At 35.0% G+C, this 18,609-nt stretch overlaps 1 pseudogene; it reads right to left on the bottom strand.

The window, feature by feature from the left end:
• Positions 1-1,511: 1,511 nt before the first annotated feature.
• Positions 1,512-2,027, bottom strand: LOC105855412 (ferritin heavy chain pseudogene; annotated as a pseudogene).
• Positions 2,028-18,609: the final 16,582 nt, after the last annotated feature.

Here is an 18,609-nt window from a genome sequence, read left to right as displayed (position 1 = left end):
TCCCAGTTGAAGCTGAGGATGCTGGCTCAGAGACTACACTTTGAGAATCACTGCTATAGGTCCAGCATAACCAGTGTTCTGATGTTTTTAAGAATAATCAGAAATGTAAAATATTCAATTTTTTAAAAACATTGAATAATCCAAATCAATCATATCTCGGGGCAGTATCTAATGTTTGTCTATCCCTTAAAATTTAGGAAAGGATGGTTTGTGGATTGTAATTTCCCTGTCCACTTACTTCTGCCTCAGTTTATATTGCTGTTGCATCCTCCAGAATTATTCTCTTCTTCATACTTGAGCACTAACTACTTTATGATCATCAGTTTTATACATATGTAATTGCCCCACATCAATGGTTGGCTTCCAGTAGAAATTTACCTACTCTGAATTGGGCAGTGTTTTTACATACGTGCTTTTATCTTCCTTTTTATTTTTTTATTTTTATTTTTGTTTTAGCATATTATGGGGGTACAAGTGTTAAGGTTCGTATTTTGCCCATGTCCCCCACCCCCTTCAAGTCAGAGCTTCAAGCGTGTCCATCCCCCAAATGTTGCACATCTTACTCGTTGTGTTTGTATATACTCATCCCCTCCTCCCCCCTCTCACCTGCCTGACACCTGATAAATGTTATTCCTATATGTTCACTTAGGTGTTGACCTATTAATACCAATTTGCTGGTGAGTACATGTGGTGCTTGTTTTTCCATTCTTGAGATACTTCACTTAGTAGAATGGGTTCCAACTCTATCCAGGAATATACAAGAGGTGCTATATCACCATTGTTTCTTAAAGCTGAATAGTACTCCATGGTATACATATACCACATTTTATTACTCCACTCATGAATTGATGGGCACCTGAGTTGTTTCCACAGCTTTGCAATTGTGAATTGTGCTGCTATAAACATTCGAGTCCAGGTGTCTTTTTTGTAGTGTCATTTGATCTTTTGGGTAGATGCCCCATAGTGGGATTACTGGATCAAATGGTAGATCCACTTGTATCACTTTGAGGTATCTCCATATTGCTTTCCACAGAGGTTGAACTAGTTTGCAGTCCCACCAGCAGTGTAGGAGTGTTCCTATCTCTCCGCATCCATGCCAAAACAGAACATATAATGGTTTTTAAATAGAGAAGAAAGGATTCTTATGATGTAGATTATTGCTCAATGAACTCAATGAAGTTAATGCTTCATTTTTATTCAGAGAAGAAAATGGTACATATTAGAAGTAGAAAATAACTCTATGTGCATTTTTAGTTACCTATGTGGAAATCACGTGCAAGAATATAAGCATGTTAAAATAAGAAATGTTGATCAGTACATTAATAACTTTTGGGGGAGGGTACCAAATTTCTTTATTTGAAGAAATGGTACAAATGAAAGAACTTAAGTGAACGTTTTGGTACAGCTTACAGAAAAAGTAAAGGAAACCCCAATGTGCAGGCACTATGTTGGTGACCAGGGAAGTCACCTGAGGGCTATGGGGAAGTTAGCCTAAGACTGAGCTCTCGTTATCAGTCTCCCAGGGTATGCTTATCAGAGAGATATTCTGCCATGCCACATTCAGGGGCTCCCATCTTGCATAAGTTCATTAGGTAGTCACCCAATTCTTCAGTGAATTTCACCTGCTCATTCAGGTAATGTGTCTCAATGAAGTCACATAAGTGGAGGTCATTATGCCAACGGCCAGTTTGTGCAATTCCAGTAGTGACTGATGCGTGCTTTTTCCAAGTGTAACACATAGTCCATCTCATTCAGCCTGCTCGCCCAGTCATCGCTGTCTGTTTCCTTGATATCCTGAAGGAAGATTTGGCCACCTTGTTGGTTCTGCAGCTTCATCAGTTTCTCGGCATGTTTCCTCTCCTCATGAGATTTTTGAAGAAAGTATTTGGCAAAGTTCTTCAAAGCCACATCATCATGGTCCAAATAGAAAGACGTGGACAGGTAGATGTAAAAGGCTAGAGCTCCAGGTTGATCTAGTGGCTGATGGTGGCGTCTGAGTCATGGTGGTAGTACTGGCACACCTGCATGTGGCAGGGGTGCTGTAATCAAGAATGCAGTCAGGGAGAGGCATGGCCTGGGCAGCTGTGCTGTGCAGAAGCTGCAAGGCCTTGGGGCAGTCCAAGGGCACAGTGAGGAGGTGGAGGCTAGACAGGGTGGGGAGAAGCACCAGGCTCCCTCGAAGCACTGCTGAAACAGGAAACTGTGGTGACTCAGTAAAGAACATCTGGCAATAAATTGTTTTTTTAGAGACAGGGATTTGGCTATGTTGCTGAGGCTGGGCTAGAACTCCTGGCCTCAAGTAATCCTCCTGTCTCAGCCTCCCAAGTAGCTGAGGTTACAGGCACACACCACCACTCCTAGATAGTAATCTGGAAGTTGAATATAAGTAGATTTTGTATGTTCATTATTTTTCCATGTCATTTCTGTTATAAATTTGTGATGTCTGGTATCCAGAAATAGCATTTGACATCATATCCAGGCATACCTCAGAGACATTGTGGGTTTGGTTCCAGACCAAATAAAGCAATATCACAATAAAGTAAGTCACACAAGTTTCTTAGTTTTTCAGTGCATATAAAAGTTCTGTTTTCATGATATGATAGTCTAAGTATGCAATAGCAGTGTGACTAAAAATAGAATATATATAACTTAATTTAAAAGTTCTTTATGGCTAAAAATTGCTAATGCTCATCTGAGCCTTCAGCTAATCATAATTTTTTTATGTTGAATGACAAAAGCCTTGATGTTGATGGCTGCTGACTGATAAGGGTGTGATTGCTGAAGGTTAGAGTAGCTGTGACAATTTCTTAAAATAAGATGACAGTGAAGTTTGCCACATTAATTGACTCTTCTTTCACAAAAGATTTCTCTTTATCATGCAATACCCTCAGTAGAACTTCATTCAAAATTAGAGTCAGTCCTCTCAAATCCTGCCAATGCTTTATTAACTAAGTTTACATAATATTCTAAGTCATTCGAGCAATGTTCACATCAGGAGTAGGTTGCATCTCAAGAACCAGTTTCTTTGTTCATCCATAAGAAGCAACCATTCATCCTATCAAGTTTGATCATGAGATTGCAGCAATTCAGGCATATCTTCAGGCTCCACTTCTATTTCTAGTTTTTTGTTGTTGTTGTTATTTCCTCTACATCTGTAGTTACTTCCTCCACTGAAATCTCAAATCCCTCAAAGTCATTGTGAGTGTTGGAATCAACTTCTTCCAAACTTTTGTTAATGTTGTGACTTCCTCCCATGAATCATGAATGTGCTGAATGGCACCTACAATGGTGAATTCTTTTCAGAAAGTTTTTAATTTACTTTGCTTGGATCCATCAGAGGAAGCAGTATCTATGGCAGCTATAAACTTATGAGTGTGTTTTTCAAATAATAACACTTGAGAGTTGAAATTACCCCTTTATTCACAGGCTGCAGAATGGATACATTCACAGGCATTAAAACAACATTTAATCTCTTTGTACATCTTCACCAGAGCTCTTGAGTGACTAGTTGCATCTTCAATGAACAGTAATATTTTGAAAGTAATCTTTTTTTTCTGAGCAGGAGGTCTCTATAGTGGGCTTTACACATTCTGTAAACCATGCTATTAACAGATGTGTTGTTCATTTATAGAGCACAGGCAGAGTAGGTTTAGCATAAACTTAAATTCCCTAGTCTTTTCAGTAACTGAGTATTGGTTTCAACTTAAAGTCACCAGCTGCATTAGCCCCTAACAAGAGAGTCAGCCTGTCCTTTGAAGCTTTGAAGCTAGGCATTGACTTCTCCCCTCTAGCTATGGTAGTTCTAGATGACATCTTTTTCTAACAGAAGGCTGTCTCATCTACATTGAAAATTTGTTGTATGGTGTAGTCATCTTCATAAAGTATCTTAGCTAGATCTTCTGGACAACTTGCTACAGCTTCTACTTCAGCACTGGCTGTTTCCCCTTGCATTTTTATGTTACAGAGAGAGCTTCTTTCCTTCAACCTTATGAACCAACTTCTGCTAGCTTCAAACTTTTCTTCTGTAGCTTCCTCACCCCTCTCAACCTTCATGAGTTGAGGACAGTTGGAGCCTTGCTCTGGATTGGATTTTGGCTTAAGGCAAGGTTGTGGCTAGTTCGATTTTTTTACCCAGACCACTAAAACTTTCTCCATCTCAGCAAGCTCTTTCACTTTCTTAACATTCTTGTGTTCACTGAATTGCACTTTTAAATTACTTCAAGAAATTTTTCCTTGCATTCACAGCTTGACTAACTGGTACAAGAGGCCAAGCTTTTGGCCTATCTCGGCTTTCGACGTGCCTTCCTCACCAAACTTAATCATTTCTAGCTTTGGATTAAAAGTGAGAGTGCAACTCTTCCATTCACTTGAACACGTAAAGGTCATTGTGGGGTTATTAATTGGCCTAATTTTAATATCGTTGCCTGAGAAGAGGGAGAGATATGGGGAAACTGGTTCATGGAGCAGTCAGAACACACGCAACATTTGTCGATTATTTGTTGTCTTACATGATTGAGGTTTGTGATGTCCTGCAATAATTATAACAGGAACATCAAAGATCACTGATCACAGATCACCATAACAGACATAACAATTTTAAAAGTTTGAAATATTGTGAGAATTACCAAAATGTGACACAGAGACACGAAGAAGGTATACTATGTTGGAAAATAGACTTGCTTGATGCAGGGTTCTCACAAACCTTCAATTTGTAAAGAAATGCATTATCTGTGAATCCCAATAAAATGAAGAGCAATAAAATGAGATATTCCTGTATTTAAATAGGATAACCAGAGAGAAAACATGAACCTTTTTGTTCTGTGGCAACATGTAAGTTGATTTTTACATAATTGTTTTTGTTCTGAAGATATTAATCATCAATATGTTTGTAAACATATTTCAGAAAGCTTAAAGGAATGATTAAAAGTAAATAATGGTATCTGTAACATTGTGTTACCAAAATATTTCAAAAATGCAGATAAGCACTTTTCTTCTCAACTTTTATGTAGCAATAAATGACTGATGAATGATAGAGTGGCCCATTTTATATTTCAGTTTGGATATGGGCTCAAGGGCACAGTTGCATAAAGGTCTCAGGGGAGGCACTGGATAGGCTCTAAAGTGAGCCTTGTGTTGAAACGATCTGTTACTAAAAATCCAGAAATCTTAAAGAATATGATAAAATGTACTATAGTTATGTGTCACTTAACAGTGGGGACCTTGTTTTGAGAAATGTGTTGTTAAGTACATTTGTTGTGTGATTGTAGAGTATGCTTAAACAAAGCTCAGTGGTATAGCCTATTGCACACCTAGGCTATGTATTACAACCTATTACTCCTAAGCTACAAACCAATACAGGATGTTACTGTGCTAAACACTGTAGGCAATTGTAATATGATAGTAAGTATTTGCATACATATCTAAACACAGAAAAGGTACAGTAAAAATATAGGATTAAAAAAATGGTATACCTGTAGAGAGCACTTACCATGAATGGAGCTTACAGGAGTATAGGTTGCTCTGGGTGAGTGAATGAGTAAGCGGTGAGTGAATTTGAAGTCCTAGGACATTGCCTTACATTACTATAGTAACTTTATAAACACTGTACACTTAGGCTTCACTAAATTTATCTAAATTTATGAAAAAATATTTTTCCTTCTTCAATAATCTATTAACCCTGACTTACTGTAATGTTTTTAATTTTTAAATTTTTAAAAAGTTTTTGACTATATTGTAATATCATTTAGCTTAAAATACACATTATAGAGCTGTACAAAAAATATTTTTTCTTTATATCCCTATTCTATAAGATTTTTCTATTTTTAATTTTTTTTAACTTTGTAAACTTTTGTTAAAAACTAAGACACAAACACGCACATTGGCCTAAGCCTACACAGGGTCAGGATTATCAAGACATCACTACGTGATAGTTCCATTATAATCTTGAGACCACTTTTGCATATGCGGTCTGTCCTTGACCAAAACATTGCCATGCAGTGCATGACTGTATTTCATTGTAATGTACTATTTTTTCTGTCAAGGTGCATAAACAATGAATTCTCAAATGAGATTTTAGTGGTTTCAGAAAAAAAAGTGGATTGGCAATTGCTTTATATTGAGAATAATGCTTTTTGCTGCTAGTTGCTGAATAAAAGATATTTTTAAAGAAATAAAAATTTAGTTTCTCTATGAAGAGAAATAATTGAAACCAGAGGTGAGAAATGAATCAGATAATAAAATTTATAATGAAAAGATTACTTTCCTTTAGCTTTTCTTAGGGATCAGATTTCAAAATACAAAGCAAAAAGAGAAGTGATTTTGAATGTTATCTGTACAATCAATCATTTACATACTCAAAAGATTTTTTTTTTTTTTTTGGTCTCTAATAATTAAAGTAAATCATATTGATCCATGAATGACTGTAAATTCTCAACTATCATTTAGGGTTTTTGTATTTGGGTGGAGTTTTTTATTCATGGGATGTTTTATAAGTAACTTACATTATGACTTTAAATTCTTTTCCCTCAGTTCTCTTTGAAATTCAATTATTAATTTTATCCCCCTTCCACCACCAAGGAAATCTAAGCTTTGGTTTTATGTTCTCTTTGTATTCACACATTTCTAGGTGTACTTGGAGTTCTTTTCTGATACCTTTTGAATTTCTGTATCACATCAGTTTCATTCTGACAGCTGCAGCCTCTAAAATAAGCTGTGTGAGGCACTGAAACCTAAAATAAACCATTATTTCAGGGTTAGGTGCGTCATACCTGCAAATAACCTCATTTGTCTAGAGAAATGTATTTAATGCTTATTGTATAAATACCAGTGTTTTAGCATGATCTATAATACCATCTGTCACTTCTTTTTGTCCAATACATAATTCAATTCCTTATTCCAGTTTTTGAGATGGAGAGTTTTATCACATATCTCTACATACTGTGACAAGAATCCAGGTGTATCATGAAAATTATATCAAATATTATCCAATATAAAATTTAATGAAAATTGAGTAAAGTAGTTTCTCTGTTGCTAAGATATGCATTAAGGTAAGCTTAGATCATTTGCGTCTTTCACCAACTTCATTGAAAGTATATGTTATACACAATGTTCTGGAAAGTAGGAGAGTGACTGCTGTTTCTATGGGGGGACTGTTGTCTGTGGTTATGCCACAGGGTGTCCTCAGCTAGAGAAGCAGGAAGAGAGCAAAATAAAAACATAAAGTGATAACATGTTGTTGGGAAAGTGGCATGACTTTCTTCTGACACCTTGCTTGAAACACTTTTTTTCCTGTATGAGAATAAGGTCTTTGATAGTTGCAGGAATGTAGATCCAAAATATATGGGAAAGTTTTGATTAACAAACATTTGTTGAGTGGATAGCAAGTGCCAGGCATCCTACTAGGTCAAGGATCCCGAAAAATACCAGACCTTAGGTGCTCATGCTGTCATGGTGAGACAGACAGAGCATTGTTCTGGAGAAGTAAGGCCAGTACCACAGAGGAGGACATCCTGGGACAATGAGGTTACTGAGAGAGCTGTTTAATTCAGCCACTGGAAAGGAGAAACCAGGGAAAGCTTTCCAAGGAGGTTTTACTTGAGCTCCATTTTGAAGAATGAGTAGGAGTTAATTGTTTAGGTTCTTTTTAGATCACCTATCTCCTAGGCAGTTTTAGGAAGAATGAAATAGAAATTCTGAAATTATCTTGTCATGCACAATTTTGTAAGTTTGATCAAAAAAGTTCATATTTCTTCTCTTTTCCTCCTCCTTTTATACACATGTACACATACAAGTGTTTTTTTTAAAACAATATGTGGCTTTCCCATATTTATTAGAACTCTTTGATGTATATGTATGTGAAAATAGATGGTAGGAATTAGGTATTAGATTATCACTTTGATGTAGCTAGAATTTACTTTCTAAAGCACAATTACATATTTATCTTCACATTCTCTCTCTAAACACAAAGAACACATGTTCTTAAAGCATGCCATAGAAAGAGGCAATTCTATTGGCTGTAGTCTGGATTTATTTTGAACACATTATCTCATTATGTGTCAGATTCTTCTTTGCATCAAATAAAGCTAAAGTTGTGTGAAGAAAATGAATGCATGCTTGCTTCATGGGGTAACTTCTAAGAGAGAAACAACTTTATATTCTAACTTGGAAACATTTCCATTCCACAATTTTGTAGAGAAGATTATCGTTATACTAGCACACGTATCTTTTGGTCTGTTAATAAGATACACAATTTGTAAATGTTCATGTTGTTATATACCAGGTTGGTCATAGATGTAATAGGCAAGGTCTAACCCTGGCTATGAATTCAATTTTATCATGGACAGAAAAAACATATCTTAAAAGATTATTTTAATCAATACAGTACAGAAACCTAGAGGAAAATGCCCCCTTTGATAAGCTGTTTGACTGTCTTCTTCAGAGAAGAGCCTCTGGCATTTTAGTAGAAATAGGCAAAGATTCATAAATAGTGACTAACACTTTCCCCCATTTATTCCTGAAAGACTTTTTATTGATTCTTCTAAGATCTATCTTTCTAAGCTTTCTCTAAGCCAACATAATCACTGTAGGGCATAATGTTCAATATATTTTCTCCTTATCTGTCAGATAGTTTCATGGTGCTTTATTTATTTTGCTTACTTATTTATATTGTGCTGTACTTCACACTTATAAAAAATATAAAAATGACACTACTTTTTCTTTGTATCTACTCCACAGCCCAAAAAAGAAAGCATTACAAGTACAGATGAAGCCTTTTTATGTATGGTGTCATGATTTCATTGCATTAGATCATGCCTCAAGGTAAACACTATCCTAAATTTGTTTTTTAACCTACCATATATTTTCATATGTTTACCACTTAAGTGTGTATAGCTAAATAATATATAGCATTTTGCATATTTTAGTGTCATTTCATATATATATCCTAAAAACGTGCTTTTTCCCAATATTTTTGATTATTTTTCCCATATTGATATATGTAGCTCTAGTTTATTCATTTTCATTGCTGTGTTATACTCCATTTTATGACTTTACCACAGTTTATTTGTCCTTTCTCATGTTGATATATTTATATTGCTTTCAAGCTTTTACTATTGTAAACAAAGCTACTATGAACATTTTTATAGTTGTCTCCCCGTGTAATTGTGCAAGACTTTTCTAGTTATATCATATAACAGTGAAATTGCTAGTTTGGAAACTATGTGCCTTTAAAACTTTATAGAATATTGGCTGATTGACCTCCAAAATCTCATGCCAATTTACACTTCCACCAGCAGTTTGCAAGAATTCCTGTTGCTCCACTTTGTTGCTCACACTTGGTAAGACTTTCTACCTTTTGTCAGTCTTGAGGGTGTAAAATGATATTGCCATTATGAGCTTCAATTTGGAAACTCTTTCATTTTCTTTAGCCAGTATAATGCACTAGAGGTAAAGCTGTGCAAGTTCTGGGCCTATGTCTCAAGAAGACCCAGCAGATTTGACTTTTGTGTTTGAGAGTCCTGAGCTACCATGGAAGAAAATCCTGCTGGAGAGACCTGGTGAAGAGGTCACGTGGCAAGGTGAAACCCAGAGTCACATGGAGAGATAGAGCAGCACAACCTTATCAGCAACCCAGCTGATCCAATCTCATCAACTCAGCAACAGATTGCAGCTACATGAGTGTCCACTGACAACACCAGTAGAAGAAGGCCCATCTGAGCTCAGATTGCTGATTTTTGAGCAAATAAAATGATTGTTGTTTTTAAGCCAGCTCCTAAATTTTGGAGTGTTTTTTCTTTCATATAGTAATAGACACTTGAAACATCAATGTAAAAAAATTTCTGATGAAAAGAATTTTAATATCAAATGTGTCCATTTGTTTTTGTTATAGCTTATACTTTTTGTCTTGTGTACAAAAGTTTCACAACTCAAAGATATTCTAGTCAATGTTTCAAAAGTTTTGCCTTTTACATTTTGTTCTTTGATGCGACAGGAATGCATACTGTATATCATATGAGATGAGGCCCACTTTTTTTTTTTCTTTCTTGATTATCAGTTTCCCTAGGACATTAATTGTATAGTTCATTCATTCTGAATTGTCTTTCAATGGCACTTTCCATGGCATTTTCAAATTTACCTGGGTCTTCTTTGAGCTTCTTTATTTAGTTTCACTGATTGATTGGTCTATCCATGTGTCAGGAATCAACCATACTGTTAAATAATTTTAGCTTTAAAATAATCTTTATATCTGTTAGGAAAACTCTTCCTGACACTACTTTCGATATATTCTAATTTTATTTTTTTAGCGTCCTGACCCTTTATATGCCTACATATATTTTGAAGTAAGTCTAAGTTCCAAAAAGTCAAACTATTGGGTTTGACAGAAATTGCATTTCATTATAGCTTAATTGAGAGAAAATTGTATCTTCATTATATTTTGTCTTCCTATTTATGAATATAGTGTGTGCATTTATTTACATAGGTCTTTTTTTATGACTTCAAAGTTTGATACTTTTTTCCCACAAAGTTCTTACATATGTTTTGCTAATTTTATTGCTAATTAGCCAACATTTTTGTGACTATTGTAATTATTTTCTTTTAAGTCAACTTTAATGAGATAAATTAACATAATATAAACTGACCATATATATGTGTAATTTTATGATTTTTGAAAAATGTATCACTCTTGGAAAAATAAAGAGTTGGAAGTATGTATTAGAATAACCAACCCATAATAGCTACATAATTCATCAAGTTTGAATTAAGAAAATTCCCTTCTATTTCTAGTTTGCTAAGGATTTTTTTTTTGAGTCTTAAGTTGAAGTTGATTTGAGAGAATGATTTTTTTCTGCTTGTACCAGAATTATGCTCTTTCTCCTTTAATCTCTTAATCTTATGTTTCACATTACTAGAGCTTTTACTATTACATCATACTAAACTCTTACCATATACCCAACCTGGAACACGATTTATTTTTTAAATACTTTACAGATTTCAATTTGCAGATATACATCTTTAGTTTCTTGCATATTTGTAGTAGGCTATGGTCAAGCCTTACTGTGCATCCAAAAATGCATGAAGAAACACAATGTAGTAATGATACAAAATTGTGTCATTGTAGTGTAGCAAAGAATTGCTTTATATAGTAGTAGATAGAACCTGAAATGCTTATAAGACCCCATTCCTTTCCTAATGGATAAATATAAGTAATCTAGTGACTTGGGCTCCTCTGGTGGTGGGTTTCTCACTCTGTCCCTTTTGCACTTTAAACAAAACTTAAGAAGCATCTCTTTGAAAAACTAAGCAGGAACTAGGAAGCTGTGTTCATTTTCTCACTTGTGTGTTTATGTAATATATTTTGTGTTTTAGTTGTTTACTAGTTTAACATAAAATGGAAATGAAGGTTGGTCACCAATAGTTAGATTTCAGTCATCATTCTTGGCAGTCTTTCAATTTGGATTGGAACTTTGTGGTCCATCCTCATTCTATATCTAATTGTTTCTTTTAGTGTTCTTTTCTGACTTTGACTCAAACTTATAATAGTCTTATAAAATTATCAGAGGTGTTTTCTTTCTTTCTTCTTCTTTTTTGAAAGTTTGGTATGATTTGCTAGTAGAACTACTTGGGCTTGTCCTTTTGTTATTTTTCTTTGTGTTTTGTGGTTGGAAGGTGCATTTTTATTACTGAGTCAATTTCTTTAATGATCATAGGTGGTTTTAGGTTTCCTTCTTAATTTTGGTAAGTTATATTTTCCTAGAAAATAATTTCTCTAAGTTTTCAAGTATATTTTTATTTTTTTTAATTTCAGCATATTACGGAGTTACAAATATTTAGGTTACATATATTGCCTTTGCCCCACCTGAGTCAGAGCTTCAAGTGTGTCCATTCCCCAGATGGTGCACACTGCACCCATTAGGTGTGAATATCCATCCTTCCTCCCCCTCTCAAATTTATTTATAGTGTTATTTTATTTGTATGTCCTTGCTGTAATTTTGCCTTTATACTTCTTATCAATCCTAACTTTTTTTTTTACCAGTCTTCACTATTTTTTCCTTGATCAATCTTGACAGAACTTTGTCTTTTTTGTCTTTTCAAAAATGAGTGTTTTGAGTTTATTGATTCTTTTATTGTGTTTTTCATTTCTTCGAATTTGCCTTCTTTCTTCATTATTTTCTTCCTTCAATGCTCTTGGGGTTTATTTGCCTTTTTCTAGCTTCAAAGGATTAATACTCTGATGGTCTTTGATTTATTACCATTCAGCTCCAAATTCAGACTTTTTAAAAAGAGTTCAGCCTTATAAATATTACTTTTTTTTTTTATTTTTTTTTTATTTTGGCATATTATGGGGGTACAGATTTTAAGGTTTCAATAAATGCCCATTCCCCCCTCCCCCCAAAAGTCTGAGTCTCCATCATGACCATCCCCCAGATGGTGCACATCTCACTCACTATGTATGTATATACCCGCCCCCCTCCCCCCTCCCACCTGCCCAATACCCTATTACTGTAGCACCTATGTGTCTACTTAGGTGCTACTCAGTTAATACCAGTTTGCTGGAGAATATATCTGGTGCTTGTTTTTCCATTCTTGGGATACTTCACTTAGTAGTATGGGTTCCAGCTCTAACCAGGAAAATATAAGGTGTGCTATATCACCATTGTTTCTTAGAGCTGAATAGTACTCCATGGTGTACATATACCACATTTTATTAATCCATTCTTTGATTGATGGGCACTTGGGCTGTTTCCACAGCCTTGCAATTATGAATTGTGCTGCTATAAACATTCGAGTGCAGGTGTCTTTTTTGTAGAGTGTCACTGGATCATTTGGGTAGATGCCCAGCAATGGGATTGCTGGATCAAATGGTAGATTCACTTGGATCGCTTTAAGGTATCTCCATATTGCTTTCCACAGAGGTTGAACTAGTTTCCAGTCCCACCAGCAGTGTAGGAGTGTTCCTCTCTCTCCGCAACCACGCCAGCATTTATTGTTTGGAGATTTTTTGATAAAGGCCATTCTCACTGGGGTTAAGTGATATCTCATTGTGGTTTTGATTTGCATTTCCCTGATGATTAGAGATGTTGAGCATTTCTTCATATGTTTGTTGGCCATTCTTCTGTCTTCTTTAGAAAAATTTCTGTTCAAGTCCTTTGCCCACTTTTTAATGGGGTTATTTGATTTTTTCTTCCTAATTTTCGTGAGTTCTAAGTATATTCTAGTTATCAGTCCCTTATCGGATGCATAGGATGCAAAAATTTTCTCCCATTCTGTAGGCTGTCTGTTTACTTTCATGACTATTTCTTTGGCTGTGCAGAAGCTTTGTAGTTTGATCATGTCCCATTTATTTATTTTTGTTGCTGCTGTGATTGCCTTTGGGGATTTCTTCATAAACTCTTTGCCCAGGCCGATGTCTAGGAGAGTGTTTCCAACTTTTTCCTCTAGAGTTCTAATAGTTTCATATCTTAGGTTTAAGTCTGTTATCCAGCGTGAGTTGGTTTTTGTGAGAGGTGAAAGGTGTGGGTCTTGTTTTAGCCTTCTACAGGTGGCTATCCAGTTTTCCCAGCACCATTTATTGAAGAGGGATTCTTTTCCCCAGCATATGTTTTTGTCTGCTTTGTCAAAGATTAGATGGCTATATGAGGATGGTTTTATATCAGGATTCTCACATCTGTTCCACTGGTCAATATTCCTGTTTTTGTGCCAATACCATATTGTTTTAATTACTACAGCTTTGTAGTATAGTTTGATATCTGGCATATTAATGCCTCCCATTTTGTTTTTGTTGCCTAGAATTGCTCTTGATATTCGGGGTCTTCTTTGGTTCCATACGAAGCGTAAAATTATTTTTTCTATATCTGTGAAGAATGCTGATGGGATTTTAATAGGTATTGCATTGAATCTGTAGATCAGTTTGGGTAGTATAGACATTTTGATGATATTGAGTCTGCCGATCCACGAGCATGGTATGGATTTCCATCTGTTTACATCTTCTGATATTTCCTTCCTCAGTGTTTCATAGTTCTCCCTGTAGAGGTCTTTTACCTCTTTGGTTAAATATATTCCTAGGTACTTTAATTTCTTTGTTGCTATTGTGAAGGGAATTGAGTCTTTGATTTGGTTCTCAATTAGATTGTTGTTGGCGTATATGAATGCCTCTGATTTCTGTGTATTAATTTTGTATCCTGAGACTTTACTAAATTCATTGATCAGTTCCAGGAGTTTCTTGGTTGAATCCTTGGGGTTTTCTAGATACAATATCATATCATCAGCGTGAAACAGTGAAAGTTTGATCTCTTCTGCCCCTATTTGGATACCTTTGATTCCATTTTCCTGTCTGATTGCTGTAGCCAAGACTTCCAGCACTATGTTGAACAGAAGTGGAGATAGTGGGCAGCCTTGTCTGGTTCCAGTTCTAAGTGGGAATGATTTCAATCTTTCCCCATTCAGTATGATGTTGGCTATGGGTCTGTCATATATGGCTTGTATCATTTTTAGGTATGTCCCTTCTATGCCTATTTTCTTAAGTGTTCGTATCATGAAAGGGTGTTGAATTTTGTCAAAAGCTTTTTCTGCATCTATTGAAAGGATCATGTGGTCTTTGTTTTTGCTTCTGTTTATGTGGTGAATTGCATTTATAGATTTACGTATGTTGAACCATCCCTGCATCCCTGGGATGAAGCCCACTTGGTCGTGGTGGATTATTTTTTTGATAAGTGTCTGTATTCGGTTAGCTAAGATTTTGTTGAAAATTTTTGCATCTATATTCATTAGGGATATTGGTCTGTAGTTTTCTTTTTTTGTTGCATCCTTTCCTGGTTTTATTACTTTTTAGCCTACCAGAAAGATCTCAAGGGGCATTGGAGGAAAAAGGGATTTTCTTTCTGCTTCTGGAGTGGCTTGCTCACCAGACTCCTGGAGAATGTGCATTTTTATTCTCTGCTTGACCTACACAGTATGTCCAGTGCTAGGTGCTTATAGGGGTCAGCTTTCTCCAGTGTTTGGTTGTTGAGTGTTCTGCTGTTGTTGACTTGAACAGCAGCAACATAGCCCAGAGTCCCAGATAGCATGGACTAGTGCCTTGCCCAAGATCCCTGCTCCGTGCACCCTCCCCTCAGTTCCACGTGTACTATGTTTGGGGCTCCAGTGGGTTGGTCAACTGATGGCCCAACATTCATCTCTAGCAGCTGGCCCAGTACCACTCAGCCCATATTGCACGCAAGAAGTGTGCTAGGTTCCTGTAGGGAACATTCTATAGCTCCTGGTTCTAGTAGCAACCACAGGAGTTCTCTCCTCCTCCCTGCCACCCTCACTCTGCACTCTCCATCTTCCTACCTCCTCACTCCTCATTTTCCTACTGCCCAACTCTCTACTCCTCCCTGTTTCCTCTCAGGGACAACTTGTCGCCCCAGCTTGTTTGCATCTTGGAGGTTTATTTACTCCAGCTTTCCTGATGTAAGCTCAGCACTACTCTTCACATTCACAGTGATGCTCCAGCTCCATCCTTTCAGAGTTAATTTGTCTGTACTCCAGAAGGTTATTCCTGCTTATCTAGCAACTGTAGACTAGCTCTGGCTTAGCAATCTAGCACACTTCGTTGTTATCGAATTGGCTACAACCACAGTTTCTTCAACAAGGCTTGAACCATCTTTTCAAGTTTACCTTTCCTTGGGCACTCTCTCCCAGGTCTTGGATCAATCTTCTTTAGGTTCTTTTTCTATCTTTATGGTAAATCTCTTACCATAATCAATAACTATTTAGATCAAAATAGTTTTAAAATTCTCCTGATTTATTTCTTTGATTAGACCCAGCCTATGTAGATACTAACTAAACTTCAGCATGTTTTCTAATAAAAACATTTAAGGCTATTCATTTCCCTCTAGTAGTAACTTTTTATATATGGTAAGACTCTTCTACCACTAGTGTTTGTGTAACAAGAATTATCTCATGTGAGATTGGTAAATAAGAGAATGGTGATTGCATGATGTATACATCTATTCTTTTGGTTCAGACATTTTTAAAATGCCAACATGTTAATATTTTATCTTATCGAAAGTAAGCAGTAAAACACTACTGGAATAGAATGCCAACTGATACTGCTGGATGCTGCCAGCTACGGGTGAATACAGTATTATCCATTAAACCTATTCACTCCATGGTCTTCTCCTTGGCTTAGTCATGTGCTTGCTCTTGAAATTGCTTATTATGTGATTATTTCCTTATTTTTGTGCATTTCATCCTTCCCTTAATTAGGTTTGGCATATTTTAGAAAATAAAGTTTTGTATTTTCTATTTATATTTGTGTGCTCAGTATTTATTTATTAAAGAGCAAACAAGTCTTTTTATTAATAATGATGCTATTGTTTTATTAGGGTTGTGTTTTTTTTGTTTTAAAATATTTACTATATTATTTTTACTAGTTCTCTAGTTACAAAGTTGTGTAGATTTTTAGGTGTTATACTCATAGACTTATCTTGCTGATATACAGTTAATTTTAGTGGGAAGTTTGGCAGAAGTCAAAGTTTCATAGGAGATATCACCCTCATGTTACACCTGGTATACCTGTGCTTTCATTTCTCTCAAGTTCAAATTTTTCTTAATTTTCTTTTAACCCATGATTAATTTAAAAACCTATTATTTAAAAACCAGGAAGAAGTCGTGTAAGCACACAGCAAGATGATGGCAGCCTACTAGCTAAGAGGAGACCTCAGAATAAATCCTACCTTATCATCTCCTTGATCTTGGACTTCATGGTATGTAATATTGTGAAAAGTAAATTTTTGTTGTTTAAGCCACCAAATCTGTAGTATTTTGTTATAGCAGCCCAAACAGACTAATACATTAGATTTGTTAACTGTTCAGATTTTTATTGATAACATATATGTAGCTGGAGCTCTCAGTTACCAAAAGAAATGCATTAAACTTTCACAAATGATTGTGCACTTGTCTTCTTTAAAATTCTGTGAAGCTTTGCATTAATAGTTTTAAGAAATACTATTAAGTGCATATATATTTAGAATTGTAATAGATTCCTGGTGAAAAACACCTTTTAAAATTATGAAATAAATCTCTATACTTATAACAATGCTTTTGACCTTAGAGTGTGTTTTGTCTGACATCCATAAAACCACACTAGCTTCCTTTTAACCAGTAATTTCCTCATATATATTTTCAACATTTTAATCACAGGCTATGTGCCATCAAATCTTACATGTATATTTTATAGGCAATTTACTTTAAAAATCTGTTCTTGAATTTTCTGCATATACTGTCAGCCCTGATATATTGTGAGTTTTCTGTTTGTTCTATCTTTTCTGTGAGTTGTTTTTCTATTCTATCTTTGGATATTTCAATTTTGTTTTGTTTTCATTCCATTTTCCTACCTCTACAGGTTTTTGAATTTATATATTCTCCATATAGTTTTCAATAACTGCCCTTAATATTTTAACATCCATGCATATGTCACTTAAAAAACTCTAAAATTAATTGGCATTTTTATCTGTATCTAATAATGCACAAAGATCTTAGAACACTTCATTTCTGATTTCTTCCCTTCCTTCATGTTACTGTTGTTGTATTTCAGTTCTATCCTACTTTGTAACCCTTAAACTAATTAATGCTATTATCATTGTTTCATCGAGTCAATTTTTTGTTGCATTTAAGCACTTTTACCAAGTTTTTTGCTCATTTTCCTTTTTTAAATTTCAGCCATTTATTCAATTTCCTTCTTGGTGTAATAAATCCTTTAGACATTACACCAGATATGAAATTCTAGGTTGGTAGTTATTTTCACTCAACACCTTTAAGATATCATTTGCCTTCTGTTTTTCTTGCTCTTGACAAGTTTGCCTCTGGCCTATCTGTCTTTTATTGTAGGTTATCTGTCTCTCAACTACAGTTGCTAGAATCTTCTCTTTCTCTTTGGTGTACTGAAGCATATCATAATAAGTCTTGATTTGTATTTCTTTTTACTTCTAATAATGTATTCCTGAAAAGATGATTCAAAACTTATCATTTATGGAAAATTCTAATTCATTATTACTTCTGATTTTGCCTCTTATTTATATTTAATATATGCCTTATATTTATATTATTTATATATTTTATATATATTGCCCATTATTTATATTCTTGTTTTTTTTAACAGCATTTAGACTATCTTGGATCTTCTTATACTATTTTTTAGATCTCTTACTTTTGTTTATATTTTCTATCTCTTTATTGTTTATTCTGGTTAACCTCTTCAGATCTATCTTCCAGCTTACTACTTACCTATTCACCTGTGTCTATTCTTCTGTTTAACCTATTCATTGAGTTCTTAAGTTTGATGGTAATAATTTTTATTACCAAAACTTCTATTTTGCTATTGTTTTCTTCAATTTTGCCACATATTATTATAATAGTATGCTCTTCTTTAATATTTTCAATAACATTTAAAACTCTTTACACATTTTAAACATACCTACTGTATATTCTAAAGCCGAGAATTTCATTATTTGATCTTCTTAGAGGCCCATTTCAGCTATTTGTCAGTTCTGTATATTCTTATTCATAGTGGCTTGAGTTATGTAATTTTGAAGGTGAATTCATACTTGGTGAGATATTACCCATGAGAAT

Source organism: Microcebus murinus, chromosome 1 (genome assembly GCF_040939455.1).
Source record: "Microcebus murinus isolate Inina chromosome 1, M.murinus_Inina_mat1.0, whole genome shotgun sequence".
In the NCBI taxonomy this organism is placed as follows: Eukaryota; Metazoa; Chordata; class Mammalia; order Primates; family Cheirogaleidae; genus Microcebus; species Microcebus murinus.
Note: the sequence above shows the minus strand (reverse complement) of the source record. Positions and strands in the feature narration are given on the sequence as shown.